Source organism: Zalophus californianus, chromosome 4 (genome assembly GCF_009762305.2).
Source record: "Zalophus californianus isolate mZalCal1 chromosome 4, mZalCal1.pri.v2, whole genome shotgun sequence".
Classification (NCBI taxonomy): Eukaryota; Metazoa; Chordata; class Mammalia; order Carnivora; family Otariidae; genus Zalophus; species Zalophus californianus.
This window is the reverse complement of record NC_045598.1, coordinates 82,533,493-82,557,998: the sequence shown is the minus strand read 5'-3', so window position 1 is coordinate 82,557,998 and position 24,506 is coordinate 82,533,493. Positions and strand designations below refer to the sequence as shown.

The window sequence follows — 24,506 nt, the reverse complement described above, 5'->3', positions numbered from 1 at the left end:
GGGGCTCCGGGGGTCGAGGAGAAGGGGAGGGGCGGGGAAAGGATGGGGGTCCGCTCAGCGGAGCCTGCGCGGAGTTTCGGCGTCCCCGGCCTGCTCGCCTCCTCTCCTCGCCGGGGTGTGGCTTGGGGGAGAGACGGGGACTGAGCGAGTCTCCAAAGTTGGGGATGACTGAAAGGCCTTGAGCAGTTTGGCAGCGTCGCGAGTGAGGAGCAGGAGCTCGGCAGAGGGTCGCTAGGGGCTGCCTCCGCAGAAAGGGCGTGTCCGTGGGCGAAGGTGCCCCCGCAAGCTGCGGAAGCTCGTGACTTCGCGAATCCCGGCCCGGGGCGGTGCCGGAGCCCCACCCCCCCGGCGGTGCCACTGCGCAGCTAGACGTCGCGGCCCGGGCTGGGAAGGGGGCGGGGGACAGGGGCCTGGGTCCCCGTGGAACTTCCAGATTGGAAGTGTGTGGCGGGTCCCCTCAGGGACCCATACTTTCTTTTCGGATTCTCCGCGAAGGGGTGGAGAAACAGAATGGAAACCGGATTGGTTGCGGTGTGACAGAACTGGAACCTTCCTGAAAGTGGTTGGGGCAGGCAGTGACTGTTCAGTCGTCCAGTTTCTTTAGGACACCTCTTCAGCGCTGTCTTCCCTGCCTCTGCTTTTAGGACGAGTCTCAAACACCAACAAAACCAAGGCATGTCCCCCCTCCCAGGTCTGCTGCGAAGGGACGAGAGGAAGAGCGAGCCTTTCCCTTTTTCTACTTGCAGTTTTGTTTGTTTGTTTCAAATATTAATGGACGATAAAACCATACGGATTTGTCCCCTCCTAGTGAAGAGCAAGCAACCACCCACCGATCCCCTCGAGCACACCCAGGCACTCCTGGGGACAACCGGATGTAGCAGGAGTTGAGATGTCCAAGATGGAGCTGGGAGAGATGATCCACCATAAAGGAGGAGGAAGGTCAAGGAGGCTGGAGCTCTCGGCTGTTGCCGGCGGCGGACCACGCAGCTCCGCAACTCTCCTTTCCCTCTTGCAAGGCGCCAGGGCCCACCCGGTACTGGCGCTTCAGAGGTGGGAGGAGAAAATGCTGGGGACAAGAATGCACAGACGACCAGAAGGTTCCACTAAGGTCAGCAAGAATCTGCGGGGACTCTAAAACCAGGTTTCCTCCCTGCGTGGTGCCGTTGGTTGTGCACGGGCTGCGAAGACTGAATTCCTGAGAAGTCGAAACTGCAGGAGAAAACAAACACAAAAACAACAAAATGGGAAGCCTGCGATGCTCTCCCTCGCTGCGTTCCCAAACCAGCTGTAAGCTGAGCTACGCCCCAGACACCTTTTTTCTCTTTGGAGGACGCCTTTCCCGGGCGTGAAGTGCTTGCACCCGCACTGAATTCTTGCCCACAGGGGCAGCTCTGAGCTCTGGAGAGCGAGGTGCCTCGAAGGAGGCAGGGGCACTCTCAAGCTTTGCGTTTCTTCCGGTACTTTGGATTCGTAGTTGAGGGGTACACTCCGCCACTCCTCTCCTGTCCCTATTTCCATTACACCGGGTCTGATCCCACAAATATTCTCAGGGTATCTACACTCACAGTTTTTGCGCTCAGGGAGAGTTGTTTGCAAGGAAGATGTGTGGGGACCTTCCGAGAAGCTCCCAGGGCGAGTCCCTTTTAAGTATGAGTTGAAGTAGAAAAGAAAGCACAAATGCTACCTCTGCACTCGACATTCTATCACTAGCAAGAGAATATGTAACTACTGTTCTTTCCTTCACTGTTCCATGAACTCGACATTCTATCACTAGCAAGAGAATATGTAACTACTGTTCTTACCTTCACTGTTCCATGAACTCGACATGGTGGCATTGTTTTATTGGGAAAGCAGGAAAGTAGAGAGAGCTACATAATCTAGTAACTAGGTGATCTTTGGAAAGTTGGCCTCATGCTGCTGGTTGACTAAATAAGTGTATAAGATTTGAAAGGTAGAAAGGGAGCTGGGGGCCTAGTGATAGAGTTTGCCAGAAATGAAAGGTAATACTGTGGCATTCTTTGAGAGAATTGAGGAAGAACTTTTTAAAATAAGCTGTTTCATTCAGTCCTTGGCCACTGGTACTTTAGTTTATGATTGCAATCGCTTCATAAATGAATAATAATTGTTAGAGTGGAATAATTGTAAATGCTGGTGATGAAATCTAAAGGAAACCTGTACTCATCTCATGGTCAACTAAGAGTATTTGATTTTCTTCGTTCAAGTGGTTTAAATACTTACTGCTTTCTTTCCTTTGTAGAATTATTTTCTTATAAAAGTTTCCATTAGGTGTCAGTCTGCCTGAGCTGCTTCCTATTTACATTTGAAAAGAAAAAAAAAAAAACCAGGTTGTGTGTGTGTGTGTTTTAACTAGATTGGGCCTTTTTAGATAAGGGGGTGGGGAGGACCCAAAACTTTATTCAATTGAAATTGCTGTAGTTGTTTCGTTATAGGCAACTTGTTTTCCTCAGAAAATAGAATTTTAAATTATATCACTACTAGCTGGTTATCATTTTTTGCCCTGTCCGTATTCATAGACAAAATTAAAGAAGTGTGAAATGATTGTGTGTGTTTTTCATGCTAGATCCAAGTGATTTTAAGGAATTAAAGTAGTTGAATTGTTTTTCAGTTAATGGCCAAACGCTAGAAGGCTATGCATCCTTTTTCTAAAATTTGGTTTGCTTTACAAAAGTGATAGCATTTCTACCTGAGAAAAGCATATTGATACAGCTTAAACTATTCTCTGACAGTAATACTTAGGGCACGGGGGTGGGGGGGTAGAAAACTTATGAAAATTCCCTTTTTTACTACTATTTTTACTTTAGTTAAGTCTACCTAAATACTCAAATTTTATGAACACAACTTAATGGCTTATAGATGGAAGATTTTAGGTTTCCCATTAAGATTTGTATAATGTCTATGAACACTCACATTTATACTGTGATATTCATTAGTAGGTGTAAGAAACATCACCTTGGTTGATGGTTTACTACTGAGTCTCAGGTAAGGAGTTTGATGGAAACTGTGTTTTACAAAGAATTTGCTGATTTTATTCTTTGTGTCTGTGAATTGTGTTCTGATATTTTTGCTTGAATAGAACTGCAGGGAGTGGTGGTATTCATGATTAGGGATCCGCAGAGGACCATGACAGCCTCTATGTAGATACAAAAACTATATATATTAGACACATGATTCTGACCAAGTACATTTTCAAGTAGATATTCGTGTCCTGGAGACAGGATTTCTCCCCAAGTCCACTGCTTGCTTTAGGATGTTGTGGTTCTTGTTGTCACAGCAGTGCCAATCTAGAACCAGAACAGAAGTGTCAGTGAATGTCCAGGTAAAGGAGAGCAGTGATGAAATAGCATTTTGATGGATAAAAAATTCCATAAACCATTTAATCATTTTTTTTCTTATATTGCACATCAGTAATGGTAAATTTTCAAATATAAAAATAGACTTTTGTGTGTGTGTGTGTGTGGGTGGAGGTGCTGAATATATTGAGGAATATTTTGTGTTTTTATGTAGGACATAGGAGAAGGTCTAAGAATATAGAAGACAGTATAAGACCATCACAATTATTCACCAACTTTGCAATACTGTACAGTTTTAGCTATCATGATACCATAGAAATGACAGAATGATGATCTTACAATGTTAGAGAGTAATGATATTTGCATATTTGACCGACTATTTGAAAGTAAATTTGTTTTGGTAATAAACATTTTTAATTAAAAAAATAAAACATTAATGAGAGAATACTTCAAAACTTTTATTATTATATTTAGCTATTACATTTAGTTATGGGTAGTTACATATCTCTAAACATAAATGCTAAATAGGTTTTAAACAAAAAGTTTTGTAGTATAATTTTTAGAAAATATTTTGAGATTTTCCCTTGAACCAATATTTTAAATGACTTACAGTTCTTAAATTTCAATCTACAAAATACTCTGTGTGAATGTATAAGCTTTTTAACTGAGAAAACATTGCAACTCATCCAAAAAGCTATCAGCTAAAAAACGTACTGTGGATTCTAAGTTTCTGGAAGCGTGTTTAGTACCTGGTGATTAGCTGAGTTTGTTGAGTGCAGCTTAACAACAGAACACGGTATCTCTAATATTTGTATGGTTGTCCAGATTACAAATATGTGACTACCTAAATCTTTTTGAGTTCTGAGTTCTCTTATATTTTAGTTAATCATGAGAGCTAAGTAAGACAGTCTGATCTTCAAAATCAACAGAAAGTATTTTACTAGCTATGTAAGTGCAAAGACAACAATATTCATTTGCTGTGTTTATGGAAATACCCTTTGAGGCTCAGCGATATGCCACACTATCTGCAAATTTACATACATGCCACCAAAAGTTAAAACAAAGCAAAACAACTAAGGATAAACTATAAATTTTAAGACATTCAAATAATCATTTTAAATAAGGCTTACTATATTTATTTATTAGCTTCAAATCAATACCAAATCTCAATTAAATTTCAAACTGTAAACACATATATTGCTTAATCTATTTACTAATACTATGTTCTTGCTTAAAATATAGTTTATGTCATAATACACTTTTTTGTTGACAAATTATATTACAATAGTGGCATAATTGCTGAATTTGAAAATAATGTCTATTTTAAAACTTGAATAAAATATATGCTCTTAAGAGAAACTGTTTCTAAAAAAAATATGTTTGTAACTGATATAATTTAATTGGTAAATTGATATTCTTGCAATTTTGTTTTTTTAATTTATGTCTAATACATAAAATTAATTGTTTGAGGTCTATTTTTATCTTTGTGAACAAAATGTGGCCAATTTCATGGATTGGTTCAAACAAGTCCCAAGATAAACTAAAATTACTTATTTAAGATAATTTCTGTATATCTACCAAACATTCCATTTGTTTTTGGACTCTAAGAAGAATGAATAAATGAATAAATGAACATCATAACTGATATGCTATCAGAAGCATGTATGCAAAAATATTTTCCTTTATAACAGCAATATATTAGGGTAAGACTTACAAGCATTCTGGATTGTTTTATGCATAACCACAGGGGAATTCAATTTAAGAACGGTTACCTTATGGGTCCAGTTTCATGCAGAATTCGTTTTCATAACTTTTTTTTAAACTGGCTTTGGAAGTGTTTACAAAAACAGAGCAAATTAGAGAATTGAGGCAGTTATATGGAAAAACTTCAAATCTCATTTTTTCCTCAATTATAGGATACTTAAGGTAAAAAGAACTTTGGAATAAAAGCTAGAAAACCTGATTTTGAGTACAAGTTCAGTTGTGAACTATGACAACGGACTAACCACAGAGCTTGCCTGGCCTTCAGTGTCTCATCCACAGCAAGACTAGGTTTATATTTTCTCAAAGCCCTTCCACCTCCTATGGACTCCATTTCAAAGGAAACCTTTTTGGGGGTGGGGGTGGGACTGAATTCTTCTCTTTATTTTATATATAGATGATGTGCAAGTCAATACCACAACTAAGAAAGCAGCTTTAAAAAAGACAAATCTTTCAAATGTATTCACCCACATATTTTATCTTGATATCAAACAGGAAATTGGCCTTCAAGATTTTTACTTACATTTTTAAAACATAAAATACATGGAAATATTTTTGTCACTTCTTCACCATTTGGTGTTTATTTGAAGTTTTAGTAGGAAAGAAAAGCCCCCCAAAATGACTTACAGATTCATCCTAGTGTGTTATTGTGGGAATGCATGTATGTCTCTATATGTGTAATGTATCTGAGGCTCCCCAAACCATGGATCCACCTCAGAAACTTTTCAGCCTAAAAAGACCATATCACAAATAACTCTTTTCAAAGTCAAAGTATACAACTGTAGTGGATGAAGAATAAACACTGGGCCTTTTAAAATGTTTATTCTGTGTGCAAATGTTTATGCTATTAAATTCAATTACAATTTTTAGAGGGGTGGATATTACTATTTTCTTCATTCTTTTGAAAAAAGAAGGACTGATATCTGTCTAGGATATTTAATTCTGAAATAGCAGAGTAGTGGTATAGCCTTTTAAAATACCTGATCCAGTGTCTGGCACAGGATAGATGTTCAAAAATATTTATTAATTTAGTAAAAGCAATTATATTCTTTCAGGACATGTTTATATAGAATTTTACATTTTTTTCCCCATAGTTAATGTCCTTTTAAAAGTAACTATTACATAAAGGGCTGTTGAAGTGCCTATATTTAAGTTTAATTTAATGTTGATACAAATTGTAGTTCTCAAATTTGTGTATGAATAGTGCAGTTATTCTTTGTTCATATAAAAAAATATATTTTCTCTGATTTTCATATATAACTCCTAAATAGTTGAAGAATCTATGAGAATATTTTTTTAAGGTGGTATTCTTTTTGGAACTATAAGTAACTGTTTAATCTGGAATTATTTCATTCCATGTGAGTTTTGATGTAAATATGTTACTTAATATATTTTATCTAATATTATATGTATAAATACTTAAAAGAATTCACAAATTTCTAAATAAATAATCAATTGAAATTCCTTTATCCAATATAATAATTACAATGATAGATATATTTTCAATGATAAGGATTGTACAATATTTTTTCAATAGTTATTAGCAAAGCAAATTTAAGTTACAAGCAAAATTAAATTATAGTTTTATTTGAAAGGTGTGACTCCCCTGGGTGTTCCAAGTATAGTAAGTACAAGTTGACCTTTTAACCACAAAATAATATGCCCAGTCTCTAAAAATTAAAATAACATGGTTTGTCACCTATAGCTTTATTAAGATAATTTACATAATGTTTCATCCACAATTTAATGATGGATATGACACATTTTTTAAAGATTTTATTTATTTATTTGACAGAGAGAGAGAGACAGCGAGAGCAGGAACACAAGCAGGGGAGAGGGTCAGAGGGAGAAGCAGGCTTCCCGACGAGTAGGAAGCCCGATGTGGGACTCGATCCCAGGATCCTGGGATCATGACCTGAGCCAAAGGCGATGCTTAAGGACTGAGCCACCCAGGCGCCCGATGGATATGACACATTATGTCCATTTAAGACTTTGAGAATAGGTTCAGTACAAATTCTATAAAGTTTTCAAAAGCATTTGATTTGAAATAGACTTCTGGTGGTAGGAATGTGAAGTTTGGAAACCATTTACTTATATTTTTATTAAAATATCTCATATTACTTTCTGTTGCTGGATGTGGTTGTCCAAAACAACTTTGGGAGTGTTTAATACTAGGTCTTAGTCAAAAGAGGGTCAAAAAAGGAGGATTCTTTACCCTGAAGAAAACATGTTTTTGTTAGTTTTGGCTCCTATATTAAAAATGAGGGTTGATGCTAAATTTTTGAGACAGTTTCACATTTAGATCTGACAATTTGTGCAGATAACGATTGAATTTGACAAGAGACAAGGGACAATGATAGCAAGTAACAATATTAAGGATGTGGACTGTGGAGAGGATTGTTCAGTTTTGGTGATGTGTTAAAGAAACAATAATGAAATTATTGGTGGCTATTTTATTGGCAGATCTAGTACCTTGTGATGGGAAGTTGACAATTATTGACTTTATATAGTGTATCTATATAGCAGGAGTTCTTTCACAGTATTCAAAAGTTCTTGCTTTTATTTAGATCAAAAGTCATGCTCCGGTATAGAGCCGTGAATCAATCAAAATAGAAATAGTGTCTGTGTAAAATAGGCCTAACTTATAGGTAGAAAATTGAGAAAGGCATAGAATCTGGATGTTTCATGTCAAAGAAAAGATCATCAGTCTTGAAAAGACAAACTTATGGAAAATTAAGCCTAAGGGATACATGGCTTAAAAGAGAGAGCCTTTTGATCCATTTTTCTATGGAAAAGATATATGTTACATTTGAAACCATGCTTTGAAAATAAAGTAACCTTGGGGGATTTATTTAAGACTGTATTAGCATTATTTCTTTATATAAAATACAGAGTTCAGTTTTTTCTACTCACTGCAATTGATTTAGATTTTAAGGATGAGGGCTATTTGTTAATTAACCATGGTAAAGATACAGAGATTGACATGCTTGTTCTTCTCTGGCTTGGCCTGTGTGTATCCAAAGACACAGCATTTCCACTTGATCATTTGTTTTCTTTTGATAGAATTATTTTGCAGTTTATTATCCACATAGAACAAAATTTTGTGAGTCTTAGATAAGCCCATAGTAAATTAAGATGATATTCAGTTGTTATGATGATTTTCTATCTCAGACCTAGTTATTTGGTATATGGTCCTACATCCATGTTTTATACATGATATTTTCACAATACAGAGAATCTAAGTTTCCCCATGGATACCCGAATAATATTTGGAACCCATTTTCTAAGTCCTCTTTGGAGGTTTTCTTTCTAATATATCACACTAAAACTTCAATATTGACGGGTTTTTTTGCAACTCTATTCTTCCTGGTATCTGGCAATAATTCTCATATTCTTCTTACTGTCAGTGATTCATCTGATTTAACCTTTTTCAAGCTTAAATATTGTAAATACAGATGTGAACATGCCAATAGATTCCAGAGGTCTATAGTGTGCTTATTGTTATGTGTTTATTTTCAAAATCAAGAAGAAGATTTTATAGGCCAAATTAATATTAATGTAGAACCAAAAAGAAATCATAATTAAAGGAATAGCTTGATCTTTTACCCAAGTTGCAAATATTTTAGTAAAACGGAAAAATTTAATATCAATTAAATCGATTCAATTTAATAAGCTTCCAAATGAAAGTATTGGCTCTGAGATTGGAATGACAAGTATTTGTCATGTAGTATATTCAATGGAAAATTAAAAATAAGGTTAGCAAATGCTGACCCAATGATGTTCTCGCATCAAAGAACATAAATAAAATCACATTTTAATATACAAATTAAAATTGTATTTACTCTCTTTTATTCCATTTTTAAATATTCAAAGCTGTCTTGTTGAATAAAGAAAGACAGACTGACTGTTGGCTTAGAGCAAAATCAAAACAAAATTCTCAATTTCACTAGACCTTATCCACTGCTGTTGTGCTATTTATGCAGATTGCATGGTGGCCCTCCACTGGTACATCTGGGTTACTTATGGTGTTAACCATTCAGGAGGAGGCCGAGAGAGTGATTTTTTGCAGTGGTCACCCAACTTACCAATCAAAGAAACGTACTTCTTATACTTGAAGGACGACTGCTCCCAAATCAGACTCTATCACAGCATATGAGTTCACTTGAAAAAAATGGTGTAACTATCATTGTTTTTAAAATTCACCAAGCTAGAAAGACATTTTTTTGTCCCCATCAAGAGGTTTTCCTTTTTTATTAACTATAAACTATAACCATAAATAGTTACACCCACTATTTTTCTCAGTTTTTAAAAACGAAGTGTAGCTATAACTGTAAGGTAGATAGAAATAAGAGGTCGGGGGAAGGGATGGGGGAAGAGAGAGAAAGAAAGAGAGAGAGAGAGAGGGATCTTCTGATCTACTTTGGTGCTGAATTGAAGGTAATATCGTGGCAAAATTGACTCTAAGAAGCAATACTTAAAATAATCAACATTTTGTCTAAGGAAAGATGTTTTATGGATTCATACAATTTGGTGAAGAACAGAAGGCTTTAAAATTTGTAAAGGATAGATTTTAATCCTCAAACCAGCTAATTAAGCTTCTTCTGTACAACATACAGTTTTAAGTTAACAGTAATTAATATAGCCAGCTTGGAACCTCAGGAAGCTGAAGCCAGCAAGTGCTTTTTGGTTCACTCGAGAGGATGCGGTTTGATTGCTGGCGCCAGTAAACAGGTTGGGAATTGTCAACATTGTAATTAGCAGCAAGTTTCTGGATTCTCAGCCTGCCAGACTAGTGGGCTGATGCTTGGAGCAGTTGCCCCAGGGGGGAGAGGGGGAAAACAAAGGAAGGGAATTTGAGCAACCTTGCAATGCTCTGCCAGCATATGCCACTGGACCAGTGTTTTTCTTGGCAAAGGTCTATTTTAAGACATCTAGCAGTGGTTTCCACAAAATATGAAACTCACCATAGCAACCAAAATGGCAAGCGTCTCAAAGAACCTTTCCTTGATTGGATATCAGATCAAACTGTGTTCAGAGCGCTATAGCCTCATGGGCGGGATATGCTGTACTCTGCACAATGTGGTTATGAACAGCATGATTAAAAGGGTTAAGATCTGTTTTGGCAGCGATCCTGAAATACTCTGCCGTCAAAGAGTAAGGTTATGCAAACCTTATTAACCCTTTGTACAGTACAAATAGAAAAGAAATGTCAACCTTAGTACCACCAAGAATCCAATCTTCAGTACTTGAGTGATCATTTAAATGTAGTTTTTCCTTAATTCAAAGCCATGGGATCCTTGTGGAGAAAGTTTGTCATAGGTTTAAAATCCAAACAGTATTGGGGCGCCTGGGTGGCTCAGTCGTTAAGCGTCTGCCTTCGGCTCGGGTAGTGATCCCAGAGTCCTGGGATCGAGCCCCCCATCGAGCCCCGCATCGGGCTCCTTACTTGGGGGAAGCCTGCTTCTCCCTCTCCCGCTCCCACTGCTTGTGTTCCTGCTCTTGCTATCTCTCTCTCTGTCAAATAAATAAATAAATAAAATCTTAAAAAAAAAAAAATCCAAACGATATTTGCAGTGCTTCTAAGACTAAGAATTAATAAAGTTTATGGGTAATTTATAACACAACTGAACAAAAATTAGGCTAGCTTTTGGAATCTACTTGATAAAAGTTCGTGTGTATGTGCGTGTGTGCGTATTTTCACTGATCTTATAGCAGAATATGACCTGAAATAAATTACATATATACTCAGAGTAGTTACAGGATAAGTACTAAATCCACCTACCTTGTGGCAAAAGCATAATAACAAACGCTTTTACTTTTTCTTTAAAGCAGCTCTGCAGTAAATTAATTTTACCTTCCACTTGAAAAAGGTCAAGGTTGCTGAGCATTGCTAAAATACACATATTAATTTCTCCCAAATAAAAAAGGCTGGAATCATATCAGGGACATTCTTACTGTCACTTTCTACATTTGCCAAAATATGAGGAGGAGGCTTCAAAGAGATAAACAGGATGCAGAAGCAAACAAAATAGCTTTCTTTACTGTAAAAAAAAAAAAAAAGCATTCTTAAATGGATCAACCTGCTATATTAAGCAATTGCCATATGTGGCCATTTCTGCCGGTGGATTATCAAAAGTACCCAAGAAATGGCTGTGTGGATTTGGCACCCAGGTGTCTGGTGTTGCATTTAGTGGACTCTTTTGTAGGGAGAAGGATTACTCATATTTGTTGGAGAGAGTGCAGTTCTCTAATCCTCCTCCACAACAGAATCCTTGTTGGAGTGAACCAGCAACACGATTCTTATCCACTCTCCTCTAGACTCTGAGGAATTCTCCACAATTATTTATTATTTTCAGTGGAATTAGATGCCTACAGGTGGCCTCATAATGTGCCTCCAGGCATAGAACCTGCTGTAAATTTTTAAGTTACATTAACTCAGCAGTATGTTGTCTTACAACAACAGTTCATTCAGTTTATGAGGAAAGGGAGAAGGAAGTAGAAAGGCAGTCTTTCGTGGTAAGCACCATTACAGTTCTGTTCCACCCTGCTCCTTCTTTGACATTAGTAAAGGATATTTTCCAGAAGCAGAGCTGCTGGCTTGTTAGTGTGGGCTGCGCATCTTTATAGAATCAGATGGGGCTGGGGGGAGACGAAGCCAGCAGGCCTCAGTACAGAGTCTCAGGGACTGGTATAGTGGGTGTCAATTAAAAACAGATGCAGAGCAGTACTTTTCTTTTTCTTTTCTTCTTCTTTTTTCTTAAGGCCTTAAATGACTTCCCTTATTAAAGTGTTTTGTCTTCAGTGGCTTTTGATATTGTGTTAGAAAAAATTAGTTCAGCTCTATCAAGACATTTGGGTTTATCAGGTCTTTCTGCAATTTCTCCCCTACCACACATCCTATATGCCATAATTGTTTTTCTTGGCCTCTTAGGTTACCAATCAGTGAGAGAAGGCGGGGACTCTGTAACTTTTTTGTCATGGGGTTTCATGCTCATCCTGTTTTTCTGATGATGCAGTTGTCATTCAATGTATGCAGCTAATTACCCCATATATTTTGGGGTGCAATTCTCAGAACTGATGAAAAACCAAAGATAATATCTGGGTTAATATACTTTAGGGGTAGAAATTAGATTAACATTTTAGGGGCAATACACAGGTCTATTTAAACCTCAGAAGTCCTAGTACTAGGTTATAAAGCCCCTTTTCACAATCACAAACAGAACAAAATCTGGCTCCTACCATTCTAGTCTCATTAAACCTGTAACTTATACCACAAGTAACGACGATGTACACATTTTTAAAACATATTTTGTGTGTACAAAATCTTACCTATATTATTAAAAACAAAACTTTTTTAAAATGTAGAAACATGTTTTTATTTTAATGCCTGTAGCAGAGACATGGGCAAAATTAGTAACCTAAAGTCAATCTGACGCTAACCAGGTTACTTACCTCGATGCAAGGACATTTACATCATTCCACCTTTCATTTTATAGCATCTGATGAACACGCTGAGATCAAGCAGCTTATATATTCAAGAGCTAGGATGTCTTTCAGAATAAATCAATGAATATATATTATGCATGTACTATTCATGTGGTATTCAGGTGTCCCAACATTTATTAAGCACCTACTATGTACCTGAAGTTCTTCTAATTGTTGGGGTTATATTGCCTTGAAAGCATTCACGCCCTATAGGACAGGCCACAATCCAGGCTCTTATGAGCTCTGTGGGGAATTCAAAAGAATGTGAAGCAATATCCTCCTTTCAAATAACTTACTAGATTGTGATTAATACAGCAAATATTAAAGAGTGTAAAAGCAAATGTTGCTACAAGCCATTACTATTATCTCTGTTCACAAAAAGACACTTACAGATCACAGATATAATAATAAAGTTCTCTATAGAAATAGATTTACTCTTTTTTTTTCCTCCTTAGAGTATAGACAATCTTTCACAACTTAATAGATCAAGGAAGCACCCTATAGGAAAAGAATAAAATACACATATTTTCATCTCAAAGCCAGTTACTCTATTAATATTCCTAAGTCATTGTAATGCATTTATAATTACACAAAATTATGTTATCCTAGCAAAAATTGTCAGTGTATCTATGGTTATCATAAAATTTATTTTAGTAACTGTAAAATGATAGTGAATGCATCAAATCCCCAAATTCTTTAATAAAAATAGGTTTCAGAGTCAATAAATGTCTTTTGAGAACTTGATGATAGCTTTATCAAAGAAAGTGCTAAAAATACTATGCTATGGTTCAGATCAGTGGTTATCAAAATGCGGTCCCTGATCAGTAGCCTCAGCATCACCTGGGAACTTGTTAGAAATGCAGATTCTCAGATGGCGCCACAGGTCCACCAAATCTAAAACTCTGGAGGTGGGGCTCCTAACCTGTGTTTTAACAAGCCTGATTCTGATGCCTGCTAGAGTTTGAGAATCACTGCTTTCTACTGATTTTTAAAAATCACAATTAAATTCAGGTTCTGACTTTAACACTGATCTAAATCACTTAGGTTCTGTTGCAAATTTATAATAACAAGTTATTATTAATTGTTAATTTTAGCAGATATTTTAAATTAAAAATCAGGACTTTACCTGACTGGCAAATTCTATAACATTTGGGAAATATTTTAAACTCCCAAATATTCCACTTTACTTGGAGTTCTCTTTATATAGAACTTATATAGTACCCTTATTAGTATTATATAATACTTTTAATAGTACTCTTATTGCTAATAACTTTATAATTATGATAATATATATTGAATTGAATTTTTCCAGGACTTAAACTCTTCTTTTGATTTAAGTTATTATTATTGTGTTGGTATTATTATTATTATTATTATTATTATTATTATTATTATTATTATTTTAATGCCATTAGCTGTCCAAATTTTACTCCGGTATTAAATTATGTCCCAGTTTAGAAGCAAGGACAAACAGCTTCATTTTATAAAAGGCATAAAACAAGAACTTTAGATCTGTGTATGTGTGTGTGTCTGTGTGTGTGTGTGTGTGTGTGTGTGTGGTATGTGATTGTCCCATGGATCGTTAAAATGTTCTCATTCATCTATGACACAAGGAATTCTTAAATTCTCATGTAAAGAAACATCCTGACCAAATTCTTTGAGCCTTTACAAAATGTTACAGTAATACCATACATAGTATAAAATAAATTTCCTAAATGTGTGTATTAGAACTATATTTAATAAAAATCTGCTCACAACTTAGATTATTATAGAACGGTAAAAATGAATGTTATTGGTTAAACAATTAGATTACATCAGTTCTCATTATGCCAAGTGAAGACTGTTTCATAGAGTTGTAATATGTTCCTAGTTTGTCAGACCACAGCTTTCTATTCAAGCTTTCATGGAAACATTAGAAACTAAAAGGCTAAAATGTTTATAAAATGCAGCTCTAAAGGGCAGCAATTGTTTCTTGTTTATGCTTTAATTTCAAATTTAAAAAAGATGACTATTAAACCATATCACTCTGGATTGTAAGGGCTGGAATTGTCCTCCTCCGATCCATAAAAGCTGACTTTTGTATTTAATGCAGAAAATAATCTTAACCACTTTCGATTTAGTGTTAAAGTAACTGATTGACAATATAACCAGGATTTTTCTCAGTCTTGATTATGTACTTGCTTGCTTATGTCAAAGCATAAATTTAGTCACATACATTATAGGATGTCGGAATATATAATGAAGTATTAATAAAAATAATATTTTTTAGTAAAGTACAACATTTACTAATATGTAAAGAGAGAGGGTGATGCCCTGAGTATCAAAAAATTTCTTGATGGAGAATGTGTGTAATTAAATAATAGGTTAGGTAGTATTTTACTTTATAACTTTAATGCATTAATGTGTTTTGTAAGATTCTGTTTGCTCAAATATTATCTTTTTATAGTTGTTCCATTACTTGACCAAATAATAGAACTTTCCCTCTCTAAAAATATATTCTGACTATAAGCATAGAACTGTAAGTCCAATTTAGGATACGATTTTTTTTTCCCCACAATAGAGATGAGCAACACTGTCCAGGCTTAAACACTAAGGTTAAGGGAGAGTCTCAGTGGTGGAATAATTTATGCACACCCTGTTTTGATAGAATGATTGACAAGAGATATGTAAGAAATCCAAGTTATTTCTTGTGGAGGAAAAAAAAGTCCATTATTTTGACAGTTAACATTTTAAGATTAAGCACTTCAGATTAACTGGAAAAGAAAATGAAATCATTTTAGTAGGACTGTAGTTTGATGGATTTAGTTATTAAATTAAGTAGACACTAATTTAATGGTTAGTACTTCAAACTTCAGAAGAGGAGTTTTGACTGCAAAAAGGTGCCAATTGGCTTATATTTCGGCAGAGAAGATACTAAAAATTCAGAAATATCAAAACAGCTTGTTCTTCCTCTTGTATTTTTATTGAATGTTTCAGTTTATTATTGGTTCTAGTTCGTACAATGTACAGTGGATTCCTGGGTGTTCAGTTATTATATTGTTGGTGTTTCACATGTTCTTTTCCTTTTTTTTCTTTAAGTAATCTCTCTGCCCAGCGTGGGGCTGGAACTCATGACCCCGAGATCAAGAGTTGCATGCTCCACTAACTGAGCCAGCCAGGTGCCCCCACATATTCTTTCTTATGTTACAAATGTTACTTTAAACATTTTATTTATTTTTTTAAAGATTTTATTTATTTATTTGAGAGAAGAGAGAAAAAGAGAGCATGAGTGGGGGGAGGAGCAGAGGAAAAGGGAGAAGCAGACTCCCTGTTGAGCAGAGAGCCCAATGTGGGGCTCAGTCCCAGGACCCTGAGATCATGACCTGAGCTGAAGACAGACGCTTAACTGACTGAGCCACCCAGGTGCCCCTCTTTAAACATTTTATAAAGTAAAAGTCAGTTTGAAAAAACTGTGTTAATATTACAGAAATTGTTGTAATCTTTTTCAAATGAATATATAGATTTATTGTTTAGCCATATCTCCTTTGGCTTACTGTGGGCCTACATTGCTGATAATCTCATCATCATTAACTTAATATAAATTAGTATGTTGGTAGCTGGAAAAGTTACCAGATGTGAGCTTATTAATTATCAACAACAAAATATTAGTTGTTTAACATCTCTCTTCTAGAATGCTTTTGAAGTGTTCTGCAAAACTGATGTAGTCACATCTCTTGACCATTTTATTTGCAGACTGCTACCTTAGGCTACTTACAAAGTTTTTCAGTATGTTTATAAAAGCAGATCTATGAGGGAAATTGTAAGCAACTATTCACCTAAAACTGTGTTATTTTATAGCTTCTGAACTCTAATTTTTAAATAATGTAAGTTTTGAAGTTTATAGTAAATGAAATTTCACATTTATAAAAAAACTGAATAATCTATTTGTTATAAATTACCATTCAAAAATAAAGAATGGATTGCATTAGGAACTACTCCTAGGATATTTATTTATAATGGGAAGCTGTTGCAATTATAACAATATTGTAACTATACATTTATAAAGTATTATTAAGGCTATCTTTAAAATAATTTTAATTTTTATATTCTGGTTTCTGGCATAGAGTTCACAGTCTTCCTGAATCCTGATTATTTTTTTTTCCTACTAAAACTTTCAAATAGTATTTACATATCATAATTTTATTTTAAAAAAGAAAACTTGAGGGTACCTGGGTGGCTCAGTCGTTAAGCATCTGCCTTCGGCTCAGGTCATGATCCCAGGGCCCTGGGATCGAGCCCCACATTAGGCTCCCTGCTCAGCAGGAAGCCTGCTTCTCCCTCTCCCACTCCCCCTGCTTGTGTTCTTGCTCTCGCTGTCTCTCTCTGTGTCAAATAAATAAAATCTTTACAAAAATAAATAAATAAAAAGAAATTAAAAAACCTTGAAATGTTTGGTCATATAGGAAAAGATAATTGGAGGAGGGATATTACGGTAATAAAAGTGAAAGCACACTTTAGTCAGGTATTAAGTCTAGGTATTAAAATTAGCATACTAAAATAAATATTAGGTATAATGCTTATTAAATCAAAGTATTTTGATTACCCTTCCTTTCTGTTATTTCTTTTTGATTTATATCAACTTTAATTCTATGACTACATCACTAGTATCAGGCAAGATTATACTTTAGCACTTAACTTCAAATTACATGAAAATAGAATCCAAAAATGCCATACTGCAAGTAGGTCTATTTTCTTGGATTGAAATAGATTGTTGTACATTATAAATGATACTCCCTGATGTTTTTGTAATGATTCATGAAATCAAGGGGCTGACATTTTAGCTCAAAGATTTCAATAAAATGTTAATAAAACAGGAAAACTAATTGCAAAGTACTTCTAGATAGTGATAAAGCAAGGTAGTCAAATAATTCGAATCCTTTTCTACCACTATGCTATTTGTAATGCTTTAAAAAAAATCTACAAATACAATTGAAAACATCTTTCGTAGCTAAATTAATGGGGACTAGGTGTTACAAATCAAAGCTAGGCCACAATAAAACACCACCACATGATAATTTTACATCTCTTAGGAAAACGTAACCATTTACAGGATGTCCAGTCTTCAGGATGATTCAGTGTCTTGGCCTATTGTAGAAACAATTATAAAATATAAAGACTTATCATTTATATCCCTTTTTAAATTATGATCTGTTTTTCTTAAAAGAAACTATAGATGAAATTTGAAATTCTGTTCTGATTTATTAACTTTTATCCTAGCTTTTCTGTTTCTTAGTCTTTACAAAGGAATCCCACATATCTTATAGTCATTTCATATACATTAGGTGAATTTATTTAGAAACATTTAAAAGTGTTAAATAACATTTTAAATAATATTCACGTCTTAATTATATTGGCTTATTTGAAAACTAGGCCTATTGTGTCAAGGAAGGCACTAGTTATTTTTAATCAAGAGATAAAAATCCAGTTTGACTTAGAAAATTCTAAAATGATTTCCCAAAATGATATTTGATACATGGTGATTACTGCTTTTATGTTCTTCTCTTTAACTTTACATGTTGTTTATCAGCAGAAAGAACACTTATGGTAAAAATCTGTTTACAGAAATTTGTTTTAAAAGAATTAGCTTCATTTGGAATTCTCTCCATATTTTAGTAGGAAGGGTACTTATACGAATTTTGTTTTTCACACTTATTATAATACAAAATTACACTGATTTAAGTAATAAAGTTTATATTCAGAAAAGGCATTTTCTTTGTTTTATTTTTATTTTGCATTATACATAATTTGCTTACTGTGGTCAGACCCATATGGGTACAGAAATTATTTTATAAAAATGCATCAAACTTTAACATGAAAGTTGCCCTAGTAGTATATTTTTTCAAAATTTTTTATGTATCATTAAATGTTATACATATCTATATTATACATATCTATGTATTTGATTTACATTTATTTATGAGGATTATTGTGTTTCCAACGTGTCTTTACTATGATTATTATATTTTCCCCCAAGGTTTCTGATTTTAGCCAAAAAACTAATCTGTCCATGTGAATTTCTTGGTATAGCAAATTAAAAATTTTATCTACAAATAGAGATAGATGGAAGTATACCTACTTAATGTTTAATATGGTCTCAGTTTCTGTGAATTTCATGCTCACTTATTCTCTTCATCTCTTTTTGCAAGTGGCCACTTCATCATATGTTTTAACTGTAAGAGGATGAAAAACTCGAAAAGTGCCCACCATCAGCATAAAGTGAGGCATTTTAAGCTCCACTGTGCAAAATGAAAGTATAATATTCACTGCAGAGAAGACTTAGAATTCTATTATCCTGTCACTTATACCTAAAGGCACTTCAATTTCTGGAATAGGTTAAACAAAGGAAATTTGGAATGGATTCTCTTTAAAATTTTGTGAATTTGAAATCCTGAGGCTTGAGGACCACTGACTACTTTGTCATATTCCAGACAATACATGGATGGAGGATCATTTGTGATGTAATTAGCTATGAGTATCAAGATATGTGAGCATTAAAAAAAAAAAAAGAAGCTGATTTTGTGATTTCACTTATACACCAGCCACCAAGGAAGTGGGCTAGCACAATGCAACTGACTTCCCAATTCTGGAAGACAGTGCAGATCTGCATCTGGCCCTGAACTTGGGATTTCCTCTTGAAGTCAAAACTAGGTTTATGCTCTCCAGGGGGGTCAGGGCCAAAATAGGCAGTGATGATGGAAACAGTATCTCTGGGCTCACTCTTAACATCCTGCAACACTCCTGAGTGTGATCTGATCTATAATTGAAACTCACAGGGTGAAATGTCTCCCCCAAACCTCATCCAGTCCTGATGGGTTCTGGGTCCAGGTAGAGGAAGAAAAGCTGTCTTTGTATGGATGATAGAACTGTTTTCAGAGTTTAGTGCTGGAAGAGACTTAAATGGTCCTTTGGTACAACCCCTCTTATTTTAAATGTGAGAAACTCAGCTTTAGAGATCTTACAACTTACACTTTTTTTTTTAAGATCTTATTTATTTATTTGACAGAGAGAGAGAGAGAGACACAGCAAGAGAGGGGACACCAGCAGGGGGAGTGGGAGAGGGAGAAGCAGGCTTCCCACGGAGCAGGGAGCCCAACGCGGGGCTCCATTCCAGGACCCTGGGACCATGACCTGAGCTGAAGGCAGATGCTTAACAACTGAGCCACCCAGGTGCCCCACAACTTACACTCTTAATATGACTGTATTTTCTCCAGGAAAAGTCTTGCTGATAGTAATAACAAAGTTATGCAAAGTCATGGATCACATCCAGATCACACATGTGGTTTGGCCTCTCAAGTATTTTTCATTATCATCACTTTCATAATTCCAAAAGTGATCATTATTCTAAAATACTTCTTCCTCACATATAGCTTATCCCTAATTTTCCCATTCTGTACTCAAGTCACTGAATAGTTTTAGGAAACATTTAATTTCTAAGCTATTTCAATGACTTTTTTGAAGTAAAAGTATTGTTCAAACATAACATGACCCACAAACCTTGGATCCTTTTCTGCATTATGAAATGTACAGGCAGGAAGGACAACTCTATGTCCAATTATTACTGCTAATATTTATTTTATCATTAAAAATAACTGATCTTCCCATTCAGTGCATCTTCTCATTGACATTCACATGATGGCACCGTCTCCTCCTTTTCCGTGTAAATCTGATTAACGGGCTGCCCCTGTTGTCATTTTGCACACAAAACTTCTATTCCCTTTCAACAACAATCCTATTTACACAAGGTCCTCGGGGTTGAACGTTGAAAGTACCTAACCATTACTGAATATTGAATCATTCTCTCCACATAAAATTGCAAATGTGGTCTGAGAGCCAATTTCCAGATTACCTTGGTTGAGTAGTACTAATTACTTCTAAACCGGGTGCAGCCACGGTCTGCCAGACCAATGCTGGATCCTCCCAATGTCAGGTGAGCTCTGCCCACCAAGTGCTTATTTCCTATTGTAGATTGCGAGTAAGATTACTCATGCTTGTAGTAATGATTAACTATAAAAATAATGCTAATCACAAATAATCATAAGAGTAATACATTCATTTCATCTGAATGCCTACCAGGTAGCAGGCACCGTGTACAGCACCTATTATCTCATTTCATTCATTTCTGAAAGCAATCTTATGTGTCAGTTACTATTACTGACATCTTATAAATAAAAAAACTGAGTTTCGCTGGGATTGGCACACACCCAAAGTCACACAGCTGACAAGTACAAGAGCCTAAACCTACTTTATATTAAAGCCCTTGCTCACTTCTTCCCACCACACTGTCATTTCTATGTCTTCCTGAAACAACCAGTGAAGAGGAGTGTGACGCCTGAGAAGAACATCAGTTTGGGCACTGGTAGGATTGGGTTCTCTTCCTACTTCTGCTACCAGCTGAACTGTGATCTTATATCAATACTTGTATGTCATTTCCCTCATCTGTCAAATTAGGTTATAAAACTAGCTTTAGCTTTCTGTGGTTTTAAGTAACCTCAGAGAAGTTTTCTTTTCCTTTTTCCTTTTCTTATTTTTAGAAAGAAAATTGGAAAAAAATTATTCACAGTAATAATACCATTGAACAGTATTTCTCTGGTATTTCCCAGGTTCTCATCTGATTTCATGGCTTCAATCACAGGACAGAATCCTTGATATACAAAGAAGGCCACATTCTGACCAGATCAGTGAAGCACGGAGAAAGATATGAAATTGACTTATCGTGGGTCAGACTCTTACAAAGTTTGAATTTAGCATCATGCATTTATTATGCTGCATATATAAAAAAATAAATGAATGATGTGAAGCAAGGTGGGAATACAGTATAACCATAAAGGATATTTATAGTATGTGTGATGAAGCATAAAAATACATTTATCTCCCTCTAAAAGCAAAATATTGGATATATTCATATGAAACACCTTAGGCTATATCAAGAACACTATACTTAAATACTTAAATGCATTTGCATACTATTCATGTAAATATATTGGCCTAACCATAGCAGCTCTTAGGGATTCATGATAAGCTGTGAAAATTGTCTATAAAAGATAAGTGAATGACCCTTTAAAATAGAATAAAATTAATTATAGTACACCAGCAATTTTAGACACATACATACCATTTTGAAAATCTGTGCTTTTGAAATGTTAGCCATTCCTTATGTAGTTCTCAAAGTGATGCATCCATATCACATATACAGTTTCCTAAACATATTGTATTTTTCTTAGAACATCAAACATTATGTCCTATGTCAATTTTGTAATATTTTGAAAGAACAAAATATGGTATAGTAAGCTGACATATTTTCCTTAGTTGAAATATTCTTTTGTGTGTAAACTCTTTACAGATTTTTCTCACCATTTTCTCCTTTTCTAAAGTTGACAAAAATGTAAATGATGGCAAAGTGAAAAGAATTATCATTTCTTTCAGCAGTTATTACTGTGTTTTCCTATTGCTATTGCATAAATATTGCCACAATTCTACAGTTTTTATATTAGAAATAATAATAAATAATTGCTTCACATAATCTGTGAGGCCCTAGGACACGCTCTTGGAATAAATGATTTTCATATACACTAAAATATGTCACTTAAGGTGATTTTGAGCTAGTAGGAATTTTGCCAAAAAAAGTGTTAAATTTGATTTCACTCATTAATGTATTCAATGTGTATTTACTGAACTCCTACTGTGTGCCAGGCACTATGCAAGTTGTTGAATCTATATTGCTAAAAAATACAAAGTTTGATGCCTACATGAAGCTTCCAGCATGCTGCGAGAGACCAATAAGCAATTAAATCAATAAAGAAAGAAATAATCACAAATTGTGAAAACTTCCACAGAGAAAATTAACACATTGAGGAGATAGAGATTAACTGAGGGAGGCCAATTTGGATAAGGTGAAATGGGCTATTACTAAGATCCTGATAGACAAAAATGAAGCCAATCTTTGATGAAGTGTTCTAAGCAAAGGCATTGTCAAGTGCATGGACATCAGTACATATCAAAATATTTTAGCAATGTATTCTCCAATTTGTCCTTCAGTTTTGCTAATTAGCATGATTCTCAGGAAAATCTCTGTTCTCTGTACAAAGATTTGCTGAAGAGATAGGCTTTTTTGAAAAGTTGTAGTACTTTGGAAAAATAAATTACTCCTAAGAAACAACTTTAAGAGTGGGAATGGATGAAATACTTAATACTTAAAATATTATTCTTTACTCGATATTATGTTTTTAAGAAATTAATATCTCAGAGCAATGATCTGTGCTTGGATCTTCTGTTTATAATAGTCTATGAGAAAGATAAATGTGTGTTTATAGAATATAACTTATCTTGATAAATTTTTGTCCTTACAGTCATAACTGCTTCTTATGTATGAATGCATTTGATTCCCAAAATACACACCATATTTGGGGAAGACAGAAAAACTAAAAATTGCTTGTCAAAAACATTTACAAATATTTTCACGTGAACTCATCATTTGAGAAAAAAAATACTTGGACTATCTCAAAGATTAATTTAATAAGGATTCATCTTAACTATATTATACACAGGTGCTAAAGAGTGTTTTATTTTGTTTTGAAATATTTACATTATACCACCAACAAATGAATTAAATAATCTTATAAAATGATTATAGATGTTTTTATGAAAATTAATTTTAATAAATTTTACATACAAATTCATGATAATAATGACATAGCTATATAACACCACAACAAATTAATGAAAAGTAAGGGAAAAATCTATTAAATTGGTTTTGTGTACAAAATGTAAGGATTTGCCTTTTTTAAGGACTACTTTGAAATTTTTTTAGGTCCAAACAGTCTTAATTGACTAATATAAAGTGACAAAAATGTAATACAAAATTGAATGAGTACACTAACTGTACATTTTTTAAGTCAGATGATAATGCTACCAGATTTTGAATAGAACTTTTAAACTTTTAGTTTGATTTTAAATAAAACTAGTATGTTTTATAAAGCTTTAGCCTAGTACAGTACTTGGAGTAGGCATCATTCAGTCTTCAAATTATTTCTGACAATTCTAATTCTCATTTAAGTACAACTCTAAAACACAGACATAAGTTAAATGTCATTTTTCCACCAATTTTGAAATAAATTTAGAGTTTAATAAGTAGCTAACACATTTCTTCTGGGATAAAAGTAACAGAATCCAAACCCACTTTGAAGAAGGTAGATCCTAGAGCAAGCATTTTGCAAAACTTGGAAATATCAAGAATTTTTCAGTAAACTCATAAGACATGCAGTAATGTAACGTGAAAGTTAAAGCTTTATTTAAAGAGAAAGCTAGGGTGCCTGAGTGGCTCAGTCGTTAAGCGTCTGTCTGCCTTCGGCTCAGGTCATGATCCCGGGGTCCTGGGATCGAACCCCACATCGGTCTCCCTGCTCAGTGGGAAGCCTGCTTCTCCCTCTCCCACTCCCCCTGCTGTGTTCCCTCTCTCGCTGTCTCTGTCAAATAAATAAATAAAATCTTTAAAAAAACAATAAAGAGAAAGCTAAATTCTAGTCTCATGTTAAGTGTTATAAAATGAAACCTTATGCAAAGAATGAATAGACACCAGGTAAGAGTCATGAACATCTTTTCCATTTTTACATAAGGAGTAATTTTAAGAAAGAGGGAATAGATAATTCAGAAATATTTTATACATGTATTACACAGATGAGGTAAATTGAAAATTATGTTCCAATTTCAGTTAGGGTTTGCGTTTTGAGGTTTTAAGCCAGCTAGAAATATTTCCACTTATACAACAAATGATGTCATTGAACATACTTAGGTAAATCTTGTGTGAAAGATAAAATAAAGCAGATATTTACATGCAGATAGTGATTCAGGAAAACATGAAGATGTATTAATCTGGAATCCACTTGGCAGAGTTAGGTTTTCATATTTCTGTGC

At 34.8% G+C, this 24,506-nt stretch overlaps 1 long non-coding RNA gene across 1 annotated transcript in view; it reads left to right on the top strand.

The window, feature by feature from the left end:
- The window catches only part of LOC113914649, a 91,560-nt gene that overhangs the window by 3,730 nt on the left and 63,324 nt on the right, over positions 1 to 24,506 (top strand). The gene's annotated exons all lie outside the window — the stretch shown is intronic.